General features: G+C 59.7%; 1 protein-coding gene across 2 annotated transcripts in view; it reads right to left on the bottom strand.

Annotated features, from left to right (window-relative positions):
- LOC140461114 (protein lifeguard 1-like) overlaps positions 1–22,411 on the bottom strand; it is a 54,128-nt gene extending 31,717 nt beyond the window's left edge. For both annotated transcript variants that reach the window (XM_072555879.1, XM_072555878.1), the window contains exon 1: positions 22,243–22,411. The gene's annotated coding sequence lies outside the window, so the exon portion shown is untranslated. The remainder of the gene's footprint in view (positions 1–22,242) is intronic.
- Positions 22,412–24,020: the final 1,609 nt, after the last annotated feature.

Here is a 24,020-nt window from a genome sequence, read left to right on the forward strand (position 1 = left end):
ACCCCAAACTCACCCAAATATCCCCACACTCACTGATATACCCCACAGAGTGTGAGCGGGTCAGAACGAGGGTGAGGCAATCAGAGTGAGGGTGGGTGGGGTTAGAGTGAGGGTGTGAGGGGTCAGAGTGAGGGTGAGGGGTCAGAGTGAGGGTGAGGGGGTCAGGTGAGAGTGAGGAGGTCAGAGTGAGGGTGAGGGGCCAGAGTGAGGGTGAGGGGGTCAGGGTGAGGGTGAGGGGGTCAGAGTGAGAGTGAGGGGTCAGAGTGAGGGTGTGGGGGTCAGAGTGAGGGTGTGGGGGTCAGAGTGAGGGTGTGGGGGTCAGAGTGAGGGTGTGGGGTCAGAGTGAGGGTGTGGGGGTCAGAGTGAGAGTGAGGAGGGGTCAGAGTGAGGGTGAGGGGGTCAGAGTGAGAGTGAGGGGTCAGTGTGAGGGTGTGAGGGAGTCAGAGCGAGGGTGAGGGGGTCAGAGTGAGAGTGAGGGGGTCACACTGAAGGTGAGGGGTCAGAGTGTAGGTGAGGGGTGTCAGGGTGAGAATGAGGGGTCAGAGTGAGAGTGAGGGGTCAGAGTGAGGGTGAAGGGTCAGAGTGAGGGTGAAGGGTCAGAGTGAGGGTGAAGGGTCAGAGTGAGGGTGAGGGGTCAGAGTGAGTGGTGAGAGTGAGAGGGTGAGGGGGTCAGAGTGAAGGTGACAGGTCAGAGTGTAGGTGAGGAGGGTCAGAGTGAGTGTGAGGGGATCAGAGTGAGGAAGAGGGTGTCAGAGTGACAGTGAGGGGTCAGAGTGATAGTGAGAGGTCAGAGTGAGGGTGAGGGGGTCAGAGTGAGGGTGAGGGGGGTCAGAATGAGAGTGAGGGGTCAGAGTGAGGGTGAGGGGTCAGAGTGAGAGTGAGTGGTGAGAGTGAGAGGGTGAGGGGGTCAGAGTGAAGGTGACAGGTCAGAGTGTAGGTGAGGAGGGTCAGAGTGAGTGTGAGGGGGTCAGAGTGAGGAAGAGGGTGTCAGAGTGACAGTGAGGGGTCAGAGTGATAGAGGTCAGAGTGAGGGTGAGGGGGTCAGGGTGAGGGTGAGAGTGAGAGGTGAGGGGGTCAGAGTGAGGGTGTGAGGGGGTCAGAGCGAGGGTGAGGGGGGTCAGAGTGAGGGTGAGGGGGGTCAGAGTGAGGGTGAGGGGGTCAGAGTGAGGGTGAGGGGGTCAGAGTGAGAGTGAGGGGGTCACTGTGAAGGTGAGAGGTCAGAGTGAAGGTGAGGGGGTCAGAGTGAGGGTGAGAGAGTGAGAGTGAGGGGATCAAAATGAGGGTGAGGGGTCAGAGTGAGAGTGAGGGGGGTCAGAGTGAGGGTGAGGGGTCAGAGTGAGAGTGAGGGGGGTCAGAGTGAGGGTGAGGGCTCAGGGTGAGAGTGAGAGGTCAGAGTGATGGTGTGAGGGGGTCAGAGTGGGAGTGAGGGGTCAGAGTGGGAGTGAGGGGTCAGAGTGAGAGGTCAAAGCGAGAGTGAGGGGTCACAGTGAGGGTATGAGGGGTGAGAGTGAGGGGGTCAGAATTAGGGCTGTCAGAGTGAGGGGGTAAGAGTGAGGGTGTGAGGGGGTCAGAGTGAGGGGTGAGAGTGAGAGGCCAGAGTGAGGGTCGGGGGCAGAGTGAGAGTGAGGGGAGTCAGTGAGGATGAGGGGGTCAGAGTGAGGGTGAGGGGGTCAGATTGAGAGTGAGAGGTCAGAGTGAGGGTCGGGGGGCAGAGTGAGATTGAGGGGAGTCAGAGTGAGATTGAGGGGAGTCAGAGTGAGGGTGAGGGGGTCAGAGTGAGGGTGAGGGGGTCAGAGTGAGGGGTCAGAGTGAGGGGGAGGGGGATCAGAGTGAGGGTGAGGGGTCAGAGTGAGAGTGAGAGGTCAGAGTGAGAGTGAGGGGTTCAGAGTGAGGGGTGAGTGTGAGGGTGTCAGAGTGAGGGTGTGATGGGTCAGAGTGAGGGTGGGGGGGTCAGAATGAGCGTGAGGGGGGTCAGAGTGAGAGTGAGAGTGAGGGGTCAGAGTGAGCGTGAGGGGGTCAGAGGGAGGGTGTGAGGGGGTCAGAGTGAGAGTGAGAAATCAGAGTGAGAGTGGGGGGGTCACAGTGAGATTGAGGGGGGTCAGAGTGAGGGTGTGAGTGGGTCAGAGTGAGGGTGAGGGGGTCAGAGTGAAGGGTCACAGTGAGAGTGAGAGGTCAGAGTGAGGGTGAGGGGTCAGAGTGAGAGTGGGGGGATCAGAGTGAGGGTGTGAGGGGGTCAGAGTGAGGGTGAGAGGGTCAGAGTGAAGGGTCACAGTGAGAGTGAGAGGTCAGAGTGAGAGAGGGGGGATCAGAGTGAGGGTGAGGGGGTCAGAGTGAGGGTGAGGGGGTCAGAGTGAGGGTGTGAGGGGGTCAGAGTTAGGTGAGGGGGTCAGAGTGAGGGTGAGGGGGTCAGAGTGAGGGTGTGAGGGGGTCAGAGTTAGGTGAGGGGGTCAGAGTGAGGGTGTGAGGGGGTCAGAGTGAGGGTGAGAGGGTCAGAGTGAGGGTGAGGGGGTCAGAGTGAGGGTGTGAGGGGGTCAGTGTGAGGGTGTGAGGCGATCAGAGTGAGGGTGTGAGGGGTCAGTGTGAGGGTTCAGAGTGAGGGTGTGAGGGGGTCAGAGTGAGGGTGTGAGGGTCAGAGTGAGGGTGTGAGGGGGTCAGTGTGAGGATGTGAGGGGGTCAGAATGAGAGTGATAGGTCAGAGTGAGGGGGTCAAATTGAGAGTGAGGTGTCAGATTGAGGGTGAGTAGGTCAGAGTGAGGGTGTGATGGGTCAGAGTGGGGGGGTCAGAGTGAGGGTGTGAGGGTTCAGAGTGAGGGGGTGAGGGGTCAGAGTGATGGTGTGAGGGGTCAGGGTGAGAGTGCAAGTGAGGGGGGTCAGAGTGATGGTGTGAGGGTTCAGAGTGATGGTGTGAGGGGTCAGAGTGAGGGTGTGAGGGGTCAGAGTGAGGGTGTGAGGGGTCAGAGTGAGGGTGTGAGGGGTCAGAGTGATGGTGTGAGGGGTCAGAGTGAGGGTGTGAGGGTTCAGAGTGAGGGTGTAAGGGGTCAGAGTGAGGGTGTGAGGGGTCAGAGTGAGGGTGTGAGGGGGTCAGAGTGAGGGTGTGAGGGGGTCAGTGTGAGGGGGTCAGAGTGAGGGTGTGAGGGGGTCAGAGTGAGGGTGTGAGGGGGTCAGAGTGAGGGTGTGAGGGTTCAGTGTGAGGGTTCAGAGTGAGGGTGTGAGGGGGTCAGAGTGAGGGTGTGAGGGTCAGAGTGAGGGTGTGAGGGGGTCAGTGTGAGGATGTGAGGGGGTCAGAATGAGAGTGATAGGTCAGAGTGAGGGGGTCAAATTGAGAGTGAGGTGTCAGATTGAGGGTGAGTAGGTCAGAGTGAGGGTGTGATGGGTCAGAGTGGGGGGGTCAGAGTGAGGGTGTGAGGGTTCAGAGTGAGGGGGTGAGGGGTCAGAGTGATGGTGTGAGGGGTCAGGGTGAGAGTGCAAGTGAGGGGGGTCAGAGTGAGGGTGTGAGGGTTCAGAGTGATGGTGTGAGGGGTCAGAGTGATGGTGTGAGGGGTCAGAGTGAGGGTGTGAGGGGTCAGAGTGAGGGTGTGAGGGGTCAGAGTGAGGGTGTGAGGGGTCAGAGTGATGGTGTGAGGGGTCAGAGTGAGGGTGTGAGGGTTCAGAGTGAGGGTGTAAGGGGTCAGAGTGAGGGTGTGAGGGGTCAGAGTGAGGGTGTGAGGGGGTCAGTGTGAGGGGGTCAGAGTGAGGGTGTGAGGGGGTCAGAGTGAGGGTGTGAGGGGGTCAGAGTGAGGGTGTGAGGGGGTCAGAGTGAGGTTGTGAGGGGTCAGAGTGAGGGTGTGAGGGTTCAGAGTGAGGGTGTGAGGGGGTCAGAGTGAGGGTGTGAGGGGTCAGAGTGAGGGTGTGAGGGGGTCAGAGTGAGGGTGTGAGGGGGTCAGAGTGAGGGTGAGGGGTCAGAGTGAGAGTGAGGGGTCTGAGGGGGTCAGAATGAGGGTGAGGGGTCAGAGTGAGAGTGTGAGGGGGTCAGAGTGAGGGTGTGAGGGGGTCAGAGTGGGGGTGTGAGGGGGTCAGAGTGGGGGTGAGGGATCAGTGTGAGGGTGTGAGGGGGTCAGTGTGAGGGTGAGGGATCAGTGTGAGGGTGTGAGGGGGTCAGTGTGAGGGTGAGGGATCAGTGTGAGGGAGTGAGGGGGTCAGTGTGAGGGTGTGAGGGGTCAGTGTGAGGGGGTCAGTGTGAGGGTGTGAGGGGGTCAGTGTGAGGGTGAGGGATCAGTGTGAGGGTGTGAGGGGTTCAGAGTGAGGGTGTGAGGGGTTCAGAGTGAGGGTGTGAGGGGTCAGTGTGAGGGTGAGGGGTCAGTGTGAGGGTGTGAGGGGGTCAGTGTGAGGGTGAGGGGTCAGTGTGAGGGTGAGGGATCAGTGTGAGGGTGTGAGGGGTTCAGAGTGAGGGTGTGAGGGGGTCAGAGTGTGGGTGTGAGGGGGTCAGAGTGAGGGTGAGGGGTCAGTGTGAGGGTGTGAGGGGGTCAGAGTGAGGGAGTGAGGGGGTCAGTGTGTGGGTGTGAGGGGTTCAGAGTGAGGGTGTGAGGGTTCAGAGTGAGAGAAAGGGGGGTGAGAGTGTAAGTGAGGGGGGTCAGAGTGATGGTGTGTGGGTTCAGAGCGAGGGTGTGAGGGGTCAGAGTGAGGGTGTGAGGGGTCAGTGTGAGGGGGTCAGAGTGAGGGTGTGAGGGGGTCAGAATGAGAGTGATAGGTCAGAGTGAGGGGGTCAAATTGAGAGTGAGGTGTCAGATTGAGGGTGAGTAGGTCAGAGTGAGGGTGTGATGGGTCAGAGTGAGGGTGTGAGAGTGAGGGGCCAGAGTGAAGGTGTGAGGGGGTCAGAGTGAGAGTGTGAGGGGTCAGAGTGAGAGTGAGGGGTCTGAGGGGATCAGAATGAGGGTGAGGGGTCAGAGTGAGAGTGAGGGGGTCAGAGTGAGAGTGTGAGGGGTCAGAGTGAGTGAGGGGTGAGAGTGAGGATGTGAGGGGTCAGAGTGAGAGTGAGTGGTCAGAGTGAGGGGCCAGAGTGAAGGTGTGAGGGGGTCAGAGTGAGAGTGTGAGGGGTCAGAGTGAGAGTGAGGGGGTCAGAGTGAGGGTGTGGGGGGTCAGAGTGAGAGTGAGGGGTCAGAGTGAGAATGAGCGGTCAAAGTGAGAGTGAGGGAACCAGAGTGAGGGTGTGAGGGGGTCAGAGTGAGAGTGAGGGGTCTGAGGGAGTGAGAGTGTGGGTGTGAGGGGGTCAGAGTGAGGGTGAGGGGTCAGAGTGAGAGTGAGGAGTCTGAGGGGGTCAGAATGAGGGTGAGGGGTCAGAGTGAGAGTGGAGGGGTCAGAGTGAGAGTGAGGGGTCACAGTGAGAGTGAGAGGTCAGAGTGAGGGTGAGGGGGTCAGAGTGAGGGTTTAGGGGTTAGAGTGAGGGTGTAGGGGTTAGAGTGAGGGTGAGGGGGTTAGAGTGAGGGTGAGGGGGTTAGAGTGAGGGTGTGAGGGGGTCAGAGTGAGAGTGAAGGGTCACAGTGAGAGTGAGAGGTCAGAGTGAGGGCAAGGGTTCGGGGTCAGAGTCAGAGTTAGGGGTGTCAGAGTGAGAGTGAGGGGTCAGAGTGAGGGTCTGGGGCCAGAGTGAGAGTGAGGAGAGTCAGAGTGAGGGTGAGGGGGTCAGAGTGAGTGTGATGGGGGTCAGAGTGAGGGGTCAGAGGGTGGGGGTAAAACTGAGGGTGCGAGGGGGTAAGAAAGAGTGTGGGGGGATCAGAGTAGTGGGTGAGGAAGTCAGAGTGAGGGTGAGTGGGGTCAGAGTGAGTCGGGGTCAGGGTGAGGGGTGAGAGTGAGGAGGGTCAGAGTGAGGGTGAGTGGGGTCAGAGTGAGAGTGAGGGGTCAGAGTGGGGGGGTCAGAATGAGGGTGAGGGGTCAGAGTGAGGTGAGGGTGAGGGTAAGTGGGTCAGAGTGAGGGTAAGTGGGTCAGAGTGAGGGTGAGTGGGGTCAGAGTGGGGGGGGTCAGAATGAGGGTGAGGGGTCAGAGTGAGAGTGAGGGGTCACAGTGAGGGTATGAGGGGCTAGAGTGAGAGTGAGGGGGGTCAGAGTAAGGGTGAGGCGTCAGGGTTAGGGGTATCAGTGAGAGTGAGTGGGTCAGAGTGAAGGTGAGAGGTCAGAGTGAAGGTGGGGCGTAAGAGTGAGGGTGTGAGGGGGTCAGAGTTATAGTGTGAGGGGTCACAGTGAGGGTGTGAGGGGATCAGAGTGAGGGTGAGGGGTCAGAGAGAGATCAGAATGAGAGAGAGGTCAGAGTGAGGGTGAGGGGTCACAGTGAGAGTGAGGGGGGTCAGAGTGAGGGTGTGAGGGGGTCAGTGTGAGGGTCTGAGGGGGTCAGAGTGAGGGTGTGTGGGGTCAATGTGAGGGTGAGGGGTCAGTGTGAGGGTCTGAGGAGGTCAGATTGAGGGTGTGAGAGGTCAGATTGAGGGTGTGAGGGGTCAGATTGAGGGTGTGAGGGGTCAGTGTGAGGGTGTGTGAGGGGTCAGTGTGAGGGTGTGTGGGGTCAATGTGAGGGTGAGGGGTCAGTGTGAGGGTCTGAGGAGGTCAGATTGAGGGTGTGAGAGGTCAAATTGAGGGTGTGAGGGGTCAGATTGAGGGTGTGAGGGGTCAGTGTGAGGGTCTGAGGGCGTCAGTGAGGGTGAGAGGTCAGTTTGAGGGTGTGAGGGGTCAGTGTGAGGGTGAGGCGTCAGTATGAGGGTCTGAGGGGATCAGAGTGAGGGTGTGAGGGGGTCAGAGTGAGGGTGAGGGGTCAGTGTGGTGGTGTGAGGGGTCAGTGTGAGGGTCTGAGGGGGTCAGAGTGAGGGTGAGGGGTCAGTGTGAGGTTGAAGGGTCAGTGTGAGGGTGTGAGAGGTCAGTGTGAGGGGTCAGAGTGAGGGTCTGAGGGGGTCAGAGTGAGGGTGTGAGGGGGTCAGTGTGAGGGTGAGGGGGGTCAGGGTGAGGGGGGTCAGAGTGAGGGTGAGGGGGGTCAGAGTGAGGGTGAGGGGGTCAGAGTGAGGGTGAGGGGGTCAGAGTGAGAGTGAGGGGGTCACTGTGAAGGTGAGAGGTCAGAGTGAAGGTGAGGGGGTCAGAGTGAGGGTGAGGGGGTCAGAGTGAGGGTGAGGGGTCAGAGTGAGAGTGAGGGGGGTCAGAGTGAGGGTGAGGGCTCAGGGTGAGAGTGAGAGGTCAGAGTGAGGGTGTGAGGGGGTCAGAGTGGGAGTGAGGGGTCAGAGTGGGAGTGAGGGGTCAGAGTGAGAGGTCAAAGCGAGAGTGAGGGGTCACAGTGAGGGTATGAGGGGTGAGAGTGAGGGGGTCAGAATTAGGGCTGTCAGAGTGAGGGGGTAAGAGTGAGGGTGTGAGGGGGTCAGAGTGAGGGGTGAGAGTGAGAGGCCAGAGTGAGGGTCGGGGGCAGAGTGAGAGTGAGGGGAGTCAGTGAGGATGAGGGGGTCAGAGTGAGGGTGAGGGGGTCAGATTGAGAGTGAGAGGTCAGAGTGAGGGTCGGGGGGCAGAGTGAGATTGAGGGGAGTCAGAGTGAGGGTGAGGGGGTCAGAGTGAGGGTGATGGGGTCAGATTGAGGGGTCAGAGTGAGGGGGAGGGGGATCAGAGTGAGGGTGAGGGGTCAGAGTGAGAGTGAGAGGTCAGAGTGAGAGTGAGGGGTTCAGAGTGAGGGGTGAGTGTGAGGGTGTCAGAGTGAGGGTGTGATGGGTCAGAGTGAGGGTGGGGGGGTCAGAATGAGCGTGAGGGGGGTCAGAGTGAGAGTGAGCGTGAGGGGGTCAGAGGGAGGGTGTGAGGGGGTCAGAGTGAGGGTGAGGGGGTCAGAGTGAAGGGTCACAGTGAGAGTGAGAGGTCAGAGTGAGGGTGAGGGGTCAGAGTGAGAGTGGGGGATCAGAGTGAGGGTGTGAGGGGGTCAGAGTGAGGGTGTGAGGGGGTCAGAGTGAGGGTGAGAGGGTCAGAGTGAAGGGTCACAGTGAGAGTGAGAGGTCAGAGTGAGAGTGGGGGGATCAGAGTGAGGGTGAGGGGGTCAGAGTGAGGGTGTGAGGGGGTCAGAGTGAGGGTGAGGGGGTCAGAGTGAGGGTGAGGGGGTCAGAGTGAGGGTGAGGGGGTCAGAGTGAGGGTGTGAGGGGGTCAGAGTTAGGTGAGGGGGTCAGAGTGAGGGTGTGAGGGGGTCAGAGTGAAGGTGAGAGGGTCAGAGTGAGGGTGAGGGGGTCAGAGTGAGGGTGTGAGGGGGTCAGTGTGAGGGTGTGAGGGGGTCAGTGTGAGGGTGTGAGGGGGTCAGTGTGAGGGTGTGAGGGGGTCAGAGTGAGGGTGTGAGGGGTCAGAGTGAGGGTGTGAGGCGATCAGAGTGAGGGTGTGAGGGGTCAGTGTGAGGGTTCAGAGTGAGGGTGTGAGGGGGTCAGAGTGAGGGTGTGAGGGGTCAGAGTGAGGGTGTGAGGGTTCAGAGTGAGAGTGAGGGTGTGAGGCGATCAGAGTGAGGGTGTGAGGGGTCAGTGTGAGGGTTCAGAGTGAGGGTGTGAGGGGGTCAGAGTGAGGGTGTGAGGGGTCAGAGTGAGGGTGTGAGGGTTCAGAGTGAGAGTGAGGGGGTCAGAGTGAGGGTGTGAGGGGGTCAGTGTGAGGATGTGAGGGGGTCAGAATGAGAGTGATAGGTCAGAGTGAGGGGGTCAAATTGAGAGTGAGGTGTCAGATTGAGGGTGAGTAGGTCAGAGTGAGGGTGTGATGGGTCAGAGTGGGGGGGTCAGAGTGAGGGTGTGAGGGTTCAGAGTGAGGGGGTGAGGGGTCAGAGTGATGGTGTGAGGGGTCAGGGTGAGAGTGCAAGTGAGGGGGGTCAGAGTGAGGGTGTGAGGGTTCAGAGTGATGGTGTGAGGGGTCAGAGTGAGGGTGTGAGGGGTCAGAGTGAGGGTGTGAGGGGTCAGAGTGATGGTGTGAGGGGTCAGAGTGATGGTGTGAGGGGTCAGAGTGAGGGTGTGAGGGTTCAGAGTGAGGGTGTGAGGGGTCAGAGTGAGGGTGTGAGGGGGTCAGAGTGAGGGTGTGAGGGGGTCAGTGTGAGGGGGTCAGAGTGAGAGTGTGAGGGGGTCAGAGTGAGGGTGTGGGGGGTCAGAGTGAGGGTGTGAGGGGGTCAGAGTGAGGGTGTGAGGGGTCAGAGTGAGGGTGTGAGGGTTCAGAGTGAGAGTGTGAGGGTGTGAGGGGGTCAGAGTGAGGGTGTGAGGGGTCAGAGTGAGGGTGTGAGGGGGTCAGAGTGAGGGTGTGAGGGGGTCAGAGTGAGGGTGAGGGGTCAGAGTGAGAGTGAGGGGTCTGAGGGGGTCAGAATGAGGGTGAGGGGTCAGAGTGAGAGTGTGAGGGGGTCAGAGTGAGGGTGAGTGGTCAGAATAGGGGTGTGAGGGGTCAGAGTGAGGATGAGGGTGTCCAAGTGAGGGTCTGAGGGGGTCAGTGAGGGTGAGGGGTCAGTGTGAGGGTGAGGGGTCAGAGTGGGGGTGTGAGGGGTCAGTGTGAGGGTGAGGGGTCAGTGTGAGGGTGAGGGGTCAGTGTGAGGGTCTGAGGGGGTCAGTGTGAGGGTGAAGGGTCAGAGTGAGAGTGTGAGGGAGTGAGAGTGTGAGGGGGTCAGAGTGAGGGTGAGGGGGTCAGAATGAGAGTGAGGGGGTCAGTGTGGGGGTGTGAGGGGTCAGTGTGAGGGTGTGAGGGGTCAGAGTGAGGGTGTGAGGGGTCAGAGTGACGGTGTGAGGGGGGTCAGTGTGAGGGTGTGAGGGGTCAGAGTGAGGGTGGTCAGAGTGAGGGTGTGAGGGGTCAGAGTGAGAGTGAGGGGGTGAGAGTGAGGGGGTCAGTGAGGGTGTGAGGGGTCACAGTGAGAGTGAGGGGGTCAGAGTGAGGGTGTGAGGGGTCAGAGTGAGGGTGTGAGGGCGGTCAGAGTGAGGGTGTGAGGGGGGTCAGAGTGAGAGTGAGGGGTCAGAGTGAGAATGAGGGGTCACAGTGAGAGTGAGAGGTCAGAGTGAGGGTGAGGGGTCAGAGTGAGGGTGAGGGGGTCAGAGTGAGATTGTGAGGGGGTCAGAGTGAGGGTGTGAGGGTTAGAGTGAGGGGGTCAGAGTGAGAGTGAAGGGTCACAGTGAGAGTGAGAGGTCAGAGTGAGGGCAAAGATTCGGGGTCAGAGTCAGAGTTAGGGGTGTCAGAGTGAGAGTGAAAGGTCAGAGTGAGGGTGTGCAGGTAAGAGTGAGGTTGTGAGGGGGACAGAGTGAGAGTGAGGGGGACAGAGTGAGAGTGAGGGGGTCAGAGTGAGGGTGAAGGGGTCAGAGTGAGGGTGAAGGGGTCAGAGTGAGGATGTGAGGGGTCAGAGTGAGGGCGAGGGGGTCAGAGTGAGGGCGAGGGGGTCAGAGTGAGGGCGAGGGGGTCAGAGTGAGAGAGAGGGGGTCAGAGGGAGGGTGTGAGGGGGTCAGAGTGAGAGTGAGAGGTCAGAGTGAGAGTGAGGGGGTCAGAGTGAGAGTGAGGGGGTCAGAGTGAGAGTGAGGGGGTCAGAGTGAGAATGAGGGGTCAGAGTGAGAGTGAGGGGGTCAGAGTGAGAGTGAGGGGGTCAGAGTGAGAGTGAGAATGAGGGGGTCAGAGTGAGGGTGAGGGGGTCAGAGTGAAGTTGAGATGTTAGAGTGAGGGGGAGGGGGATCAGAGTGAGGGTGAGGGGTCAGAGTGAGAGTGAAAGGTCAAAGTGAGGGTGAGGGGTCAGAGTGAGAGTGAGGGGGTCAGAGTGAGAATGAGGGGGTCAGAGTTAGAGTGAGGGGCATCAGAGTGAGAGTGAGGAGGTCAGAGTGAGTGAGGGGCATCAGATTGAGAGTGAGGGGGTCAGAGTGAGGGTGGGGGCATCAGAGTGAGAGTGAGGGGGTCAGAGTGAGGGTGAGGGGTCATAGTGAGGGTGAGGGGTCAGAGTGAGAGTGAGGAGGTCAGAGTGAGAGTGAGGGGCATCAGAGTGAGAGTGAGGGGTGAGAGTGAGGGTGTCAGAGTGAGGGGTCAGAGTGAGAGTGAGGGGTCAGAGTGAGAGGTGAGAGTGAGGGGTCAGTGAGTGAGAGGTCAGAGTGAGGGTGAGGGGGTCAGAGTGAGAGTGAGAGGTCAGAGTGAGGGTGAGGGGGTCAGTGAGAGTGAGGGGTCAGAGTGAGTGTGGGGGTAAAACTGAGGGTGCGAGGGGGTAAGAAAGAGTGTGGGGGATCAGAGTAGTGGGTGAGGAAGTCAGAGTGAGGGTGTGTGGGGTCAATGTGAGGGTGAGGGGTCAGTGTGAGGGTCTGAGGGGGTCAGTGAGGGTGAGAGGTCAGATTGAGGGTGTGAAGGGTCAGATTGAGGGTGTGAGGGGGTCAGAGTGAGGGTGTGAGGGGGTCAGAGTGAGGGTGTGAGGGGGGTCAGAGTGAGGGGGGTCAGAGTGAGAGTGAGGGGGGTCAGAGTGAGAGTGAGGGGTCAGAGTGAGAGTGAGGGGATCAGAATGAGGGTGAGGGGTCAGAGTGAGAATGAGGGGTCACAGTGAGAGTGAGAGGTCAGAGTGAGGGTGAGGGGTCAGAGTGAGAGTGGGGGGATCAGAGTGAGGGTGAGGGGGTCGGAGTGAGGGTGAGGGGGTCAGAGTGAGGGTGAGGGGGTCAGAGTGAGGGTGAGGGGGTCAGAGTGAGATTGTGAGGGGGTCAGAGTGAGGGTGTGAGGGTTAGAGTGAGGGGGTCAGTGAGAGTGAAGGGTCACAGTGAGAGTGAGAGGTCAGATTGAGGGTGTGAAGGGTCAGATTGAGGGTGTGAGGGGTCAGTGTGAGGGTCTGAGGGGGTCAGAGTGAAGGTGAGGGTTCAGAGTGGGGGTGAGAGGGGTCAGTGTGAGGGTGAGGCGTCAGTATGAGGGTCTGAGGGGGTCAGAGTGAGGGTGTGAGGGGTCAGTGTGAGGGTGTGAGGGGGGTCAGAGTGAGGGTGTGAGGGGGTCAGAGTGAGGGTGTGAGGGGGGTCAGAGTGAGGGTGTGAGGGGGGTCAGAGTGAGAGTGAGGGGGGTCAGAGTGAGGGTCTGAGGCGTTCAGAGTGAGAATGAGGGGTCAGAGTGAGAGTGAGGGGGTCAGAGTGAGAGTGAGAATGAGGGGGTCAGAGTGAGGGTGAGGGGGTCAGAGTGAGGGTGAGGGGTCAGAGTGAGGGTGAGGGGTCAGAGTGAGAGTGAGGAGGTCAGAGTGAGAGTGAGGGGCATCAGAGTGAGAGTGAGGGGTCAGAGTGAGAGTGAGGGGGTCAGAGTGAGAGTGAGGGGTCAGAGTGAGAGTGAGGGGGTCAGAGTGAGAGTGAGGGGGTCAGAGTGAGAGTGAGGGGTCAGAGTGAGAGTGAGGGGTCAGAGTGAGAGTGAGGGGTCAGAGTGAGAGTGAGGGGTCAGAGTGAGAGTGAGGGGGTCAGAGTGAGAGTGAGGGGGTCAGAGTGAGAGTGAGGGGGTCAGAGTGAGAGTGAGGGGTCAGAGTGAGAGTGAGGGGGTCAGAGTGAGAGTGAGGGGTCAGAGTGAGAGGTGAGAGTGAGGGGTCAGTGAGTGAGAGGTCAGAGTGAGGGTGAGGGGGTCAGAGTGAGAGTGAGAGGTCAGAGTGAGGGTGAGGGGGTCAGTGAGAGTGAGGGGTCAGAGTGAGTGTGGGGGTAAAACTGAGGGTGCGAGGGGGTAAGAAAGAGTGTGGGGGATCAGAGTAGTGGGTGAGGAAGTCAGAGTGAGGGTGTGTGGGGTCAATGTGAGGGTGAGGGGTCAGTGTGAGGGTCTGAGGGGGTCAGTGAGGGTGAGAGGTCAGATTGAGGGTGTGAAGGGTCAGATTGAGGGTGTGAGGGGTCAGTGTGAGGGTCTGAGGGGGTCAGAGTGAAGGTGAGGGTTCAGAGTGGGGGTGAGAGGGGTCAGTGTGAGGGTGAGGCATCAGTATGAGGGTCTGAGGGGGTCAGAGTGAGGGTGTGAGGGGTCAGTGTGAGGGTGTGAGGGGGTCAGAGTGAGGGTGTGAGGGGGTCAGAGTGAGGGTGTGAGGGGGGTCAGAGTGAGGGGGGTCAGAGTGAGAGTGAGGGGTCAGAGTGAGAGTGAGGGGTCTGAGGGGATCAGAATGAGGGTGAGGGTTCAGAGTGAGAATGAGGGGTCACAGTGAGAGTGAGAGGTCAGAGTGAGGGTGAGGGGTCAGAGTGAGAGTGGGGGGATCAGAGTGAGGGTGAGGGGGTCAGAGTGAGGGTGAGGGGGTCAGAGTGAGGGTGAGGGGGTCAGAGTGAGATTGTGAGGGGGTCAGAGTGAGGGTGTGAGGGTTAGAGTGAGGGGGTCAGTGAGAGTGAAGGGTCACAGTGAGAGTGAGAGGTCAGATTGAGGGTGTGAAGGGTCAGATTGAGGGTGTGAGGGGTCAGTGTGAGGGTCTGAGGGGGTCAGAGTGAAGGTGAGGGTTCAGAGTGGGGGTGAGAGGGGTCAGTGTGAGGGTGAGGCATCAGTATGAGGGTCTGAGGGGGTCAGAGTGAGGGTGTGAGGGGTCAGTGTGAGGGTGTGAGGGGGTCAGAGTGAGGGTGTGAGGGGGTCAGAGTGAGGGTGTGAGGGGGGTCAGAGTGAGGGGGGTCAGAGTGAGAGTGAGGGGTCAGAGTGAGAGTGAGGGGTCTGAGGGGATCAGAATGAGGGTGAGGGTTCAGAGTGAGAATGAGGGGTCACAGTGAGAGTGAGAGGTCAGAGTGAGGGTGAGGGGTCAGAGTGAGAGTGGGGGGATCAGAGTGAGGGTGAGGGGGTCAGAGTGAGGGTGAGGGGGTCAGAGTGAGGGTGAGGGGGTCAGAGTGAGATTGTGAGGGGGTCAGAGTGAGGGTGTGAGGGTTAGAGTGAGGGGGTCAGTGAGAGTGAAGGGTCACAGTGAGAGTGAGAGGTCAGATTGAGGGTGTGAAGGGTCAGATTGAGGGTGTGAGGGGTCAGTGTGAGGGTCTGAGGGGGTCAGAGTGAAGGTGAGGGTTCAGAGTGGGGGTGTGAGGGGTCAGTGTGAGGGTGAGGCGTCAGTATGAGGGTCTGAGGGGGTCAGAGTGAGGGTGTGAGGGGTCAGTGTGAGGGTGTGAGGGGGGTCAGAGTGAGGGTGTGAGGGGGTCAGAGTGAGGGTGTGAGGGGGGTCAGAGTGAGGGTGTGAGGGGGGTCAGAGTGAGGGTATGAGGCGTTCAGAGTGAGAATGAGGGGTCAGAGTGAGAGTGAGGGGGTCAGAGTGAGAGTGAGAATGAGGGGGTCAGAGTGAGGGTGAGGGGGTCAGAGTGAGGGTGAGGGGTCAGAGTGAGGGTGAGGGGTCAGAGTGAGAGTGAGGAGGTCAGAGTGAGAGTGAGGGGCATCAGAGTGAGAGTGAGGGGTCAGAGTGAGAGTGAGGGGGTCAGAGTGAGAGTGAGGGGTCAGAGTGAGAGTGAGGGGGTCAGAGTGAGGGTGGGGGCATCAGAGTGAGAGTGAGGGGGTCAGAGTGAGGGTGAGGGGTCATAGTGAGGGGTCAGAGTGAGAGTGAGGAGGTCAGAGTGAGAGTGAGGGGCATCAGAGTGAGAGTGAGGGGTGAGAGTGAGGGGGTCAGAGTGAGGGGTCAGAGTGAGAGTGAGGGGTCAGAGTGAGAGGTGAGAGTGAGGGGTCAGTGAGTGAGAGGTCAGAGTGAGGGGTCAGTGAGTGAGAGGTCAGAGTGAGGGTGAGGGGGTCAGAGTGAGAGTGAGAGGTCAGAGTGAGGGTGAGGGGGTCAGAGTGAGAGTGAGAGGTCAGAGTGAGGGTGAGGGGGTCAGTGAGAGTGAGGGGTCAGAGTGAGTGTGGGGGTAAAACTGAGGGTGCGAGGGGGTAAGAAAGAGTGTGGGGGATCAGAGTAGTGGGTGAGGAAGTCAGAGTGAGGGTGTGTGGGGTCAATGTGAGGGTGAGGGGTCAGTGTGAGGGTCTGAGGGGGTCAGTGAGGGTGAGAGGTCAGATTGAGGGTGTGAAGGGTCAGATTGAGGGTGTGAGGGGTCAGTGTGAGGGTCTGAGGGGGTCAGAGTGAAGGTGAGGGTTCAGAGTGGGGGTGTGAGGGGTCAGTGTGAGGGTCTGAGGGGGTCAGAGTGAAGGTGAGGGTTCAGAGTGAGGGTGTGAGGGGTCAGTGTGAGGGTGTGAGGGGGGTCAGAGTGAGGGTGTGAGGGGGTCAGAGTGAGGGGGGTCAGAGTGAGGGTGTGAGGGGGGTCAGAGTGAGAGTGAGGGGGGTCAGAGTGAGAGTGAGGGGTCAGAGTGAGAGTGAGGGGTCTGAGGGGATCAGAATGAGGGTGAGGGGTCAGAGTGAGAATGAGGGGTCACAGTGAGAGTGAGAGGTCAGAGTGAGGGTGAGGGGTCAGAGTGAGAGTGGGGGGATCAGAGTGAGGGTGAGGGGGTCGGAGTGAGGGTGAGGGGGTCAGAGTGAGGGTGAGGGGGTCAGAGTGAGATTGTGAGGGGGTCAGAGTGAGAATGTGAGGGGGTCAGAGTGAGGGTGTGAGGGTTAGAGTGAGGGGGTCAGAGTGAGAGTGAGGGGGTCAGCGTGAGGGTGAGAGGGTCAGAGTGAGGGCGAGTGGGTCAGAGTGAGGGTGAGGGGGTCAGAGTGAGGGTGAGGGAGTCAGAGTGAGGGTGAGGGATCAGAGTGAGAGTGAGGGGTCAGAGTGAGAATGAGGGGGTCAGAGTGAGAGTGAGGGGGTCAGATTGAGAGTGAGGGGTCAGAGGGAGGGTGTGAGGGGATCAGAGTGAGAGTGAGGGGTCAGCGTGAGGGTGAGAGGGTCAGAGTGAGGGCGAGTGGGTCAGAGTGAGGATGTGAGGGGGTCAGAGTGAGAGTGAGGGGGTCAGAGTGAGGGTGAAGGGGTCAGAGTGAGGATGTGAGGGGGTCAGAGTGAGGGTGAGGGGGTCAGAATGAAGGTAAGAGGGTTAGAGTGAAGGTCTGTGGGGGTCAGAGTGAGAGTGAGGGGTCAGCGTGAGGGCGAGGGGGTCAGAGTGAGGGCGAGGGGGTCAGAGTGAGGGCGAGGGGGTCAGAGTGAGGGCGAGGGGGTCAGAGGGAGGGTGTGAGGGGGTCAGAGTGAGAGTGAGAGGTCAGAGTGAGGGTCGGGGGCCAGAGTGAGAGTGAGGGGGGTCAGAGTGAGAATGAGGGGTCAGAGTGAGAGTGAGAATGAGGGGGTCAGAGTGAGAGGTCAGAGTGAGGTTGAGATGTCAGAGTGAGGGGGAGGGGGATCAGAGTGAGGGTGAGGGGTCAGAGTGAGAGTGAAAGGTCAAAGTGAGGGTGAGGGGTCAGAGTGAGAGTGAGGGGGTCAGGGTCAGGGTGTCAGAGTGAGAATGAGGGTGTCAGAGTGAGAGTGAGGGGTCAGAGTGAGAGTGAGGGGTCAGAGTGAGAGGTGAGAGTGAGGGGTCAGTGAGTGAGAGGTCAGAGTGAGGGTGAGGGGGTCAGAGTGAGAGGTCAGAGTGAGGGTGAGGGGGTCAGAGTTAGAGTGAGAGGTCAGAGTGAGGGTGAGGGGGTCAGATTGAGGGTGTGAAGGGTCAGATTGAGGGTGTGAAGGGTCAGATTGAGGGTGTGAGGGGTCAGTGTGAGGGTCTGAGGGGTCAGTGTGAGGGTCTGAGGGGGTCAGAGTGAAGGTGAGGGTTCAGAGTGGGGGTGTGAGGGGTCAGTGTGAGGGTCTGAGGGGGTCAGAGTGAGGGTGAGGGGTCAGTGTGAGGGTGTGAAGGGTCAGATTGAGGGTGTGAGGGGTCAGTGTGAGGGTCTGAGGGGGTCAGAGTGAAGGTGAGGGTTCAGAGTGGGGGTGTGAGGGGTCAGTGTGAGGGTCTGAGGGGGTCAGAGTGAGGGTGAGGGGTCAGTGTGAGGGTGAAGGGTCAGTGTGAGGGGTCAGTGTGAGGGTGTGAGGCGGTCAGAGTGGGGGTGTGAGAGGTCAGTGTGAGGGGTCAGAGTGAGGGTCTGAGGGGGTAAGTGTGAGGGTGAGGGGTCAGAGTGAGGGTGTGCGGGGGTCAGAGTGAGGGTGAGTGGTCAGAATAGGGATGTGAGGGGTCAGAGTGAGGATGAGGGTGTCCAAGTGAGGGTCTGAGGGGGTCAGTGAGGGTGAGGGGTCAGAGTGGGGGTGTGAGGGGTCAGTGTGAGGGGGTCAGTGTGAGGGTGAGGGGTCAGAGTGAGGGTGTGAGGGGGTCAGTGTGAGGGTGAGGGGTCAGAGTGGGGGTGTGAGGGGGTCAGAGTGAGGGTGAGGGATCAGTGTGAGGGGGTCAGTGTGAGGGTGAGGGGTCGGTGTGAGGGGGTCAGTGTGAGGGTGAGGGGTCAGAGTGGGGGTGTGAGGGGGTCAGAGTGAGGGTGAGGGATCAGTGTGAGGGTGAGGGATCAGTGTGAGGGTGTGAGGGGGTCAGAGTGAGGGTGAGGGGTCAGTGTGAGGGGGTCAGAGTGAGGGTGTGAGGGGTCAGTGTGAGGGTGTGAGGGGGTCAGTGTGAGGGTGTGAGGGGGTCAGAGTGAGGGTGAGGGGTCAGTGTGAGGGGGTCAGAGTGGGGGTGTGAGGGATCAGTGTGAGGGTGTGAGGGGGTCAGGGTGGGGGTGTGAGGGGTCAGTGTGAGGGTGAGGGGGTCAGAGTGGGGGTGTGAGGGGGTCAGAGTGGGGGTGTGAGGGGGTCAGAGTGAGGGTGAGGGGTCAGTGTGAGGGTGAGGGGTCAGTGTGAGGGTGTCAGAGTGGGGGTGTGAGGGGGTCAGAGTGAGGGTGAGGGGTCAGTGTGAGGGTGAGGGGTCAGTGTGAGGGTGTGAGGGCGTCAGAGTGGGGGTGTGAGGGGGTCAGTGTGAGGGGTCAGAGTGAGGGTGAGGGATCAGTGTGAGGGAGTGAGGGGGTCAGTGTGAGGGTGTGAGGGGTCAGTGTGAGGGTGAGGGATCAGTGTGAGGGTGTGAGGGGTCAGTGTGAGGGTGAGGGGTCAGTGTGAGGGTCTGAGGGATCAGTGTGAGGGTGTGAGGGGGGTCAGTGTGAGGGTGTGGGGTCAGAGTGAGGGTGTGAGGGGGTCAGAGTGAAGGTGTGAGGGGGTCAGTGTGGGGGTGAGGGGGGTCAGAGTGAGGGTGAGGGATCAGTGTGAGGGTGTGAGGGGTCAGTGTGAGGGTGTGAGGGGGTCAGTGTGAGGGTGAGGGGTCAGTGTGAGGGTCTGAGGGATCAGTGTGAGGGTGTGAGGGGGTCAGTGTGAGGGTGTGAGGGGATCAGTGTGGGGGTGAGGGGGGTCAGAGTGAGGGTGAGGGATCAGTGTGAGGGTGTGAGGGGTCAGTGTGAGGGTGAGGGGTCAGTGTGAGGGGGTCAGTGTGAGGGTGAGGGATCAGTGTGAGGGTCTGAGGGATCAGTGTGAGGGTGTGAGGGGATCAGTGTGGGGGTGTGAGGGGATCAGTGTGAGGGTGAGGGATCAGTGTGAGGGTCTGAGGGATCAGTGTGAGGGTCTGAGGGATCAGTGTGGGGGTGTGAGGGGATCAGTGTGAGGGTGAGGGATCAGTGTGAGGGTCTGAGGGATCAGTGTGGGGGTGTGAGGGGATCAGTGTGAGGGGATCAGTGTGAGGGTGAGGGGTCAGAGTGAGGGTGTGAGGGGGTCAGAGTGAAGGTGAGAGGGTCAGAGTGAGGGTGAGGGGTCAGAGTGAGGGTGTGAGGGGTCAGAGTGAGGGTGTGAGGGGGTCAGAGTGAAGGTGAGAGGGTCAGAGTGAGGGTGAGGGGTCAGAGTGAGGGTGTGAGGGGGTCAGAGTGAGGGTATGAAGGGGTCAGAGTGAGGGTGTGAGGGGTCAGTGAGAGGGTGTGAGGGGTCAGAGTGAGGGTGTGACGGGGTCAGTGTGAGGGTGTGAGGGGTCAGTGTGAGGGTGTGAGGGGTCAGTGTGAGGGTGTGAGGGGTCAGTGTGAGGTTGAGGGGTCAGAGTGAGGGTGTGAGGGGTCAGAGTGAGGGTGTGAGGGTTCAGTGTGAGGGTGTGAGGGGTCAGTGTGAGGGTGAGGGGTCAGAGTGAGAGTGTGAGGGGGTCAGAGTGAGGGTGAGGGGTCAGAGTGAGGGTTTGAGGGGTCAGAGTGGGGGTGAGGGATCAGTGTGAGGGTGTGAGGGGAGTCAGAGTGAGGGTGTGAGGGGGTCAGAGTGAGGGTGTGAGGGGGTCAGAGTGAGGGTGAGGGATCAGTGTGAGGGTGTGAGGGGAGTCAGAGTGAGGGTGAGGGATCAGTGTGAGGGAGTGAGGGGGTCAGAGTGAGGGTGTGAGGGATCAGAGTGAGGGAGTGAGGGGGTCAGAGTGAGGGTGTGAGGGGGTCAGAGTGAGGGTGAGGGGTCAGTGTGAGGGTGTGAGGGGGTCAGTGTGAGGGTGAGGGGTCAGAGTGAGTGTGAGGGGGTCAGAGTTAGGGTGAGGGGTCAGAGTGAGGGTGTGAGGGGTCAGAGTGAGGGAGTGAGGGGGTCAGTGTGAGGGTGTGAGGGGTCAGTGTGAGGGTGTGAGGGGTCAGTGTGGGGGTGTGAGGGGGTCAGAGTGAGGGTGTGATTGTGAGGGGTCAGTGTGAGGGTGTGAGGGGTCAGTGTGGGGGTGTGAGGGGGTCAGGGTGAGGGGTCAGTGTGAGGGTGTGAGGGGTCAGTGTGGGGGTGTGAGGGGTCAGTGTGAGGGTGAGGGGTCAGTGTGAGGGGGTGAGGGGTCAGTGTGAGGGTGTGAGGGGTCAGTGTGAGGGTGTGAGGGGTCAGTGTGAGGATGAGGGGTCAGTGTGAGGGTGTGAGGGGGTCAGAGTGAGGGTGAGGGGTCAGTGTGAGGGTGTGAGGGGTCAGTGTGAGGGGGTCAGTGTGAGGGTGAGGGGTCAGTGTGAGGGTGTGAGGGGTCAGTGTGGGGGTGTGAGGGGGTCAGTGTGAGGGTGAGGGGTCAGTGTGAGGGTGTGAGGGGTCAGTGTGGGGGTGTGAGGGGGGTCAGTGTGAGGGTGTGAGGGGTCAGTGTGAGGGTGAGGGGTCAGTGTGAGGGTGTGAGGGGTCAGTGTGAGGGTGAGGGGTCAGTGTGAGGGGGTCAGTGTGAGGGTGTGAGGGGTCAGTGTGAGGGTGAGGGGTCAGAGTGAGGGTGTGAGGGGGTCAGAGTGAGGGTGTGAGGGGGTCAGAGTGAGGGTGTGAGGGGGTCAGTGTGAGGGTGTGAGGGGTCAGTGTGAGGGTGAGGGGTCAGTGTGAGGGTGTGAGGGGGTCAGTGTGAGGGTGAGGGGTCAGTGTGAGGGTGAGGGGTCAGTGTGAGGGTGAGGGGTCAGAGTGAGGGTGAGGGGTCAGTGTGAGGGAGAGGGGTCAGTGTGGGGGTGTTAGGGGTCAGTGTGGGAGTGTGAGGGGGGTCAGTGTGAGGGTGAGGGGTCAGTGTGAGGGTGAGGGGTCAGTGTGAGGGTGAGGGGTCAGAGTGAGGGTGAGGGGTCAGTGTGAGGGAGAGGGGTCAGTGTGGGGGTGTGAGGGGTCAGTGTGGGAGTGTGAGGGTGTGAGGGTGAGGGGTCAGAGTGAGGGTGAGGGGTCAGAGTGGGGGTGTTCGGGGGTCAGAGGGACTCCCCCCCCCCCCCCCCCCGTTGGCGAAGGAGCTGCTCCCTCCCATCAGACGCTGGTCACTCGCTGAGTGCCGGAGGCTCGAGGGAACATCACCGAGGGAGGGAGGGACAGAGCGAGGGAGGGAGTGAGAGACGGAGGGAAAGGGCTGACCGTTTCTGCAGGAAAACCTCAGCTTCCCTCACGGAAACAGGGAGGGGGGGGGGGGTGGTTACCACATCACAGCCTTCTGCTTCCTGCATTCCAGTGACCTGGAGGGGGCCCCTCGCAGGGATGTCGAGGCCATTCGGCCGACCCATCCATCCTGTCCCTACCTCCAATGGTGTCATTTCACCCCGTGCCCGGCCTCTCTCTCTCTCTCACTGTGTCCCTCATTCTCTCTCTCTCTCTCTCTCATTCTCTCTCTCTTCTCCACTCTCTGTCTGTCTCTCCCTCTGTCCCCCTCTCTCATTCTCCCTCCCCCTCTCTCATTCTCCCTCCCCCTCTCTATCTTTCTCTCACTGTGTCCCTCATTCTCCCTCCCCCCCCTCTCTCTCGGTCTCTCTCCCTCTCTCTCCTTCTCTCTATCTGTCTCTCGCTGTGTCCCTCATTCTCCCTCTCTCTCTCTCTGTCTCTCTCCCCTTCTCTGTCTCTCCCTTTCTCTGTCTCTCCCTCTCCCTCTCTCTCTCTCTGTCTCTCTCTCTCTGTCTCTCTCTCTCTCCCCTTCTCTGTCTCTCCCTTTCTCTGTCTCTCCCTCTCCCTCTCTCTCTCTCCCCTTCTCTGTCTCTCCCTCTCCCCTTCTCTGTCTCTCCCTCTCCCTCTCTCTCTCTCTCCCTCTCTCTCTGTCTCTCTCTCTCTCCCCTTCTCTGTCTCTCCCTCTCCCTCTCCCTCTCTCTCTGTCTCTCTCTCTCTCCCTGTCTCTCTCTCTCTCCCCTTCTCTGTCTCTCTCTCTCTCCCCTTCTCTGTCTCTCCCCTCTCCCTCTCTCTCTTTGTCTCTCTCTCTCTCCCCTTCTCTGTCTCTCCCTCTCCCTGTCTCTCCCTCTCCCTGTCTCTCTGTCTCTCTCTCTCTCCCCTTCTCTGTCTCTCCCTCTCCCTCTGTCTCTGTCTCTCTCTCTCTCCCCTTCTCTGTCTCTCCCTCTCCCTCTCTCTGTCTCTCTCTCTCTCTCCCCTTCTCTGTCCCTCCCTCTCCCTCTCTCTTTCTCTCTGTCTCTCTTTCTCTCTGTCTCTCTCTCTCTCCCCTTCTCTGTCTCTCCCTCTCCCTCTCTCTCTCTCTGTCTCTCTCTCTCTCCCCTTCTCTGTCTCTCCCTCTCCCTCTCCCTCTCTCTCTGTCTCTCTCTCTCTCCCCTTCTCTGTCTCTCCCTCTCCCTCTCTCTCTGTCTCTCTCTCTCTCCCCTTCTCTGTCTCTCCCTCTCCCTCTCTATCTCTCCCCCCCTCTCTCTCTGAATCTCTTAGAATGTACGTCTCACTTAGAGTCATGGAGCTGTACGGGACACAGACCCTTCGGCCCGTCCCGTCCGTGCTGACCCTGATATCCCTAACCTAATCCAGTCCCCGTTTGCCAGCCCCTCGGCCCATTACCCTCCAATCCCTTCCCTATCCCTGTCCCCATCCACCTTTTCAATGCTGTCATTGTACCAGCCTCCACCCCCTTCCTCTGGCAGCTCATTCCACACACGCACCACCCTCTGGGTGAGAACGTTACCCCTCAGCTCCCTTTCCCCTCTCACCCTAAACCTACCCCCCTCTAGTTCTGGACTCCCCCCACCCCGGGGGGGGGGGGGGGAAAGACCTTGTCTATTTACCCCTATCCGTGCCCCCTCATGGTCCCCCCTCGATCGTGCTCTGTAATTCAATAAGATCCACTCACCCTCAAAGTCCTTCACCGTTCGGAAAACTCTCTGCTCCTTACAAACGCCCAACGAGGGGGGCCTCAGACTGTTTCGCTGTTCCACAAATTCACCAGCCTCTGAGTGAAGAGGTTCCTCCTCAACTCCTTCCTCAATACCCTACCGCGCCCCAGCCTGCACCCCCGCCTCCAGGTCCAGAGCCCAGTACAAAAGCTTTCTCAATTAAGGAAGACCTGAATGTAGACCAGGAAGGACGTTGTGAAACCTGAAAGGGCGCAGGAAAGATTTGCAAGGCCGTTGCCAAGGGGTACGGAGGGTTTGAGCAACAGGGAGAGGCCGGGGCTGTTTTCCCCGGAGCATCGGAGGCTGACCTGGTTTATAAAACCATGAGGGGGCACGGATAGAACTAGAAGGGGGTAGGTTTAGGGTGAGAGGGGAAAGGGAGCTGAGGGGTAACGTTCTCACCCAGAGGGTGGTGCGTGTGTGGAATGAGCTGCCAGAGGAAGGGGGTGGAGGCTGGTACAATGACAGCATTGAAAAGGTGGATGGGGACAGGGATAGGAAGGGATTGGAGGGTAATGGGCCGAAGGGCTGGCGAACGGGGACTGGATTAGGTTAGGGATATCAGGGTCAGCACGGACGGGACGGGCCGAAGGGTTGTTTCCACATCTGATGCGGCACGATGAGTGATCCTCTTATCGCGGGGTTTAAGTCGTTACCCCTACCACTTGAGATTTGGCATTCTTGCAATGGTGTCCTGATCAGACAAAAGCATCAAAGAGGCTGCACCCTACCCTGCACATCCCTGGGCACTATGGGTAATTTAGCACGGCCAATCCACCCTAACCTGCACATCCCTGGGGCACTATGGGTAATTTAGCACGGCCAATCCACCCTAACCTACACATCCCTGGGCACTATGGGTAATTTAGCACGGTCAATCCACCCTGACCTGCACATCCCTGGGCACTATGGGTAATTTAGCACGGCCAATCCACCCTAACCTGCACATCCCTGGGCACTATGGGTAATTTAGCACGGCCAATCCACCCTAACCTACACATCCCTGGGCACTATGGGTAATTTAGCACGGTCAATCCACCCTGACCTGCACATCCCTGGGCACTATGGGTAATTTAGCACGGTCAATCCACCCTAACCTGCACATCCCTGGGCACTATGGGTAATTGAGCACGGCCGATCCACCCTGACCTGCACATCCCTGGGCACTATGGGTAATTTAGCACGGCCAATCCACCCTAACCTGCACATCCCTGGGCACTATGGGTAATTTAGCACGGTCAATCCACCCTGACCTGCACATCCCTGGGCACTATGGGTAATTTAGCACGGTCAATCCACCCTAACCTGCACATCCTGGGCACTATGGGTAATTTAGCACGGCCAATCCACCCTAACCTGCACATCCCTGGGCACTATGGGTAATTTAGCACGGCCAACCCACCCTAAGCTACACATCCCTGGGCACTATGGGTAATTTAGCACGGCCAACCCACCCTAACCTGCACATCCCTGGGCACTATGGGTAATTGAGCACGGCCGATCCACCCTGACCTGCACATCCCTGGGCACTATGGGTAATTTAGCACGGCCAACCCACCCTAAGCTACACATCCCTGGGCACTATGGGTAATTTAGCACGGCCAATCCACCCTAACCTGCACATCCCTGGGCACTATGGGTAATTTAGCACGGTCAATCCACCCTGACCTGCACATCCCTGGGCACTATGGGTAATTTAGCACGGTCAATCCACCCTAACCTGCACATCCCTGGG

The sequence above is a fragment of the Chiloscyllium punctatum genome, chromosome 36 (genome assembly GCF_047496795.1).
Source record: "Chiloscyllium punctatum isolate Juve2018m chromosome 36, sChiPun1.3, whole genome shotgun sequence".
Taxonomy (NCBI): Eukaryota; Metazoa; Chordata; class Chondrichthyes; order Orectolobiformes; family Hemiscylliidae; genus Chiloscyllium; species Chiloscyllium punctatum.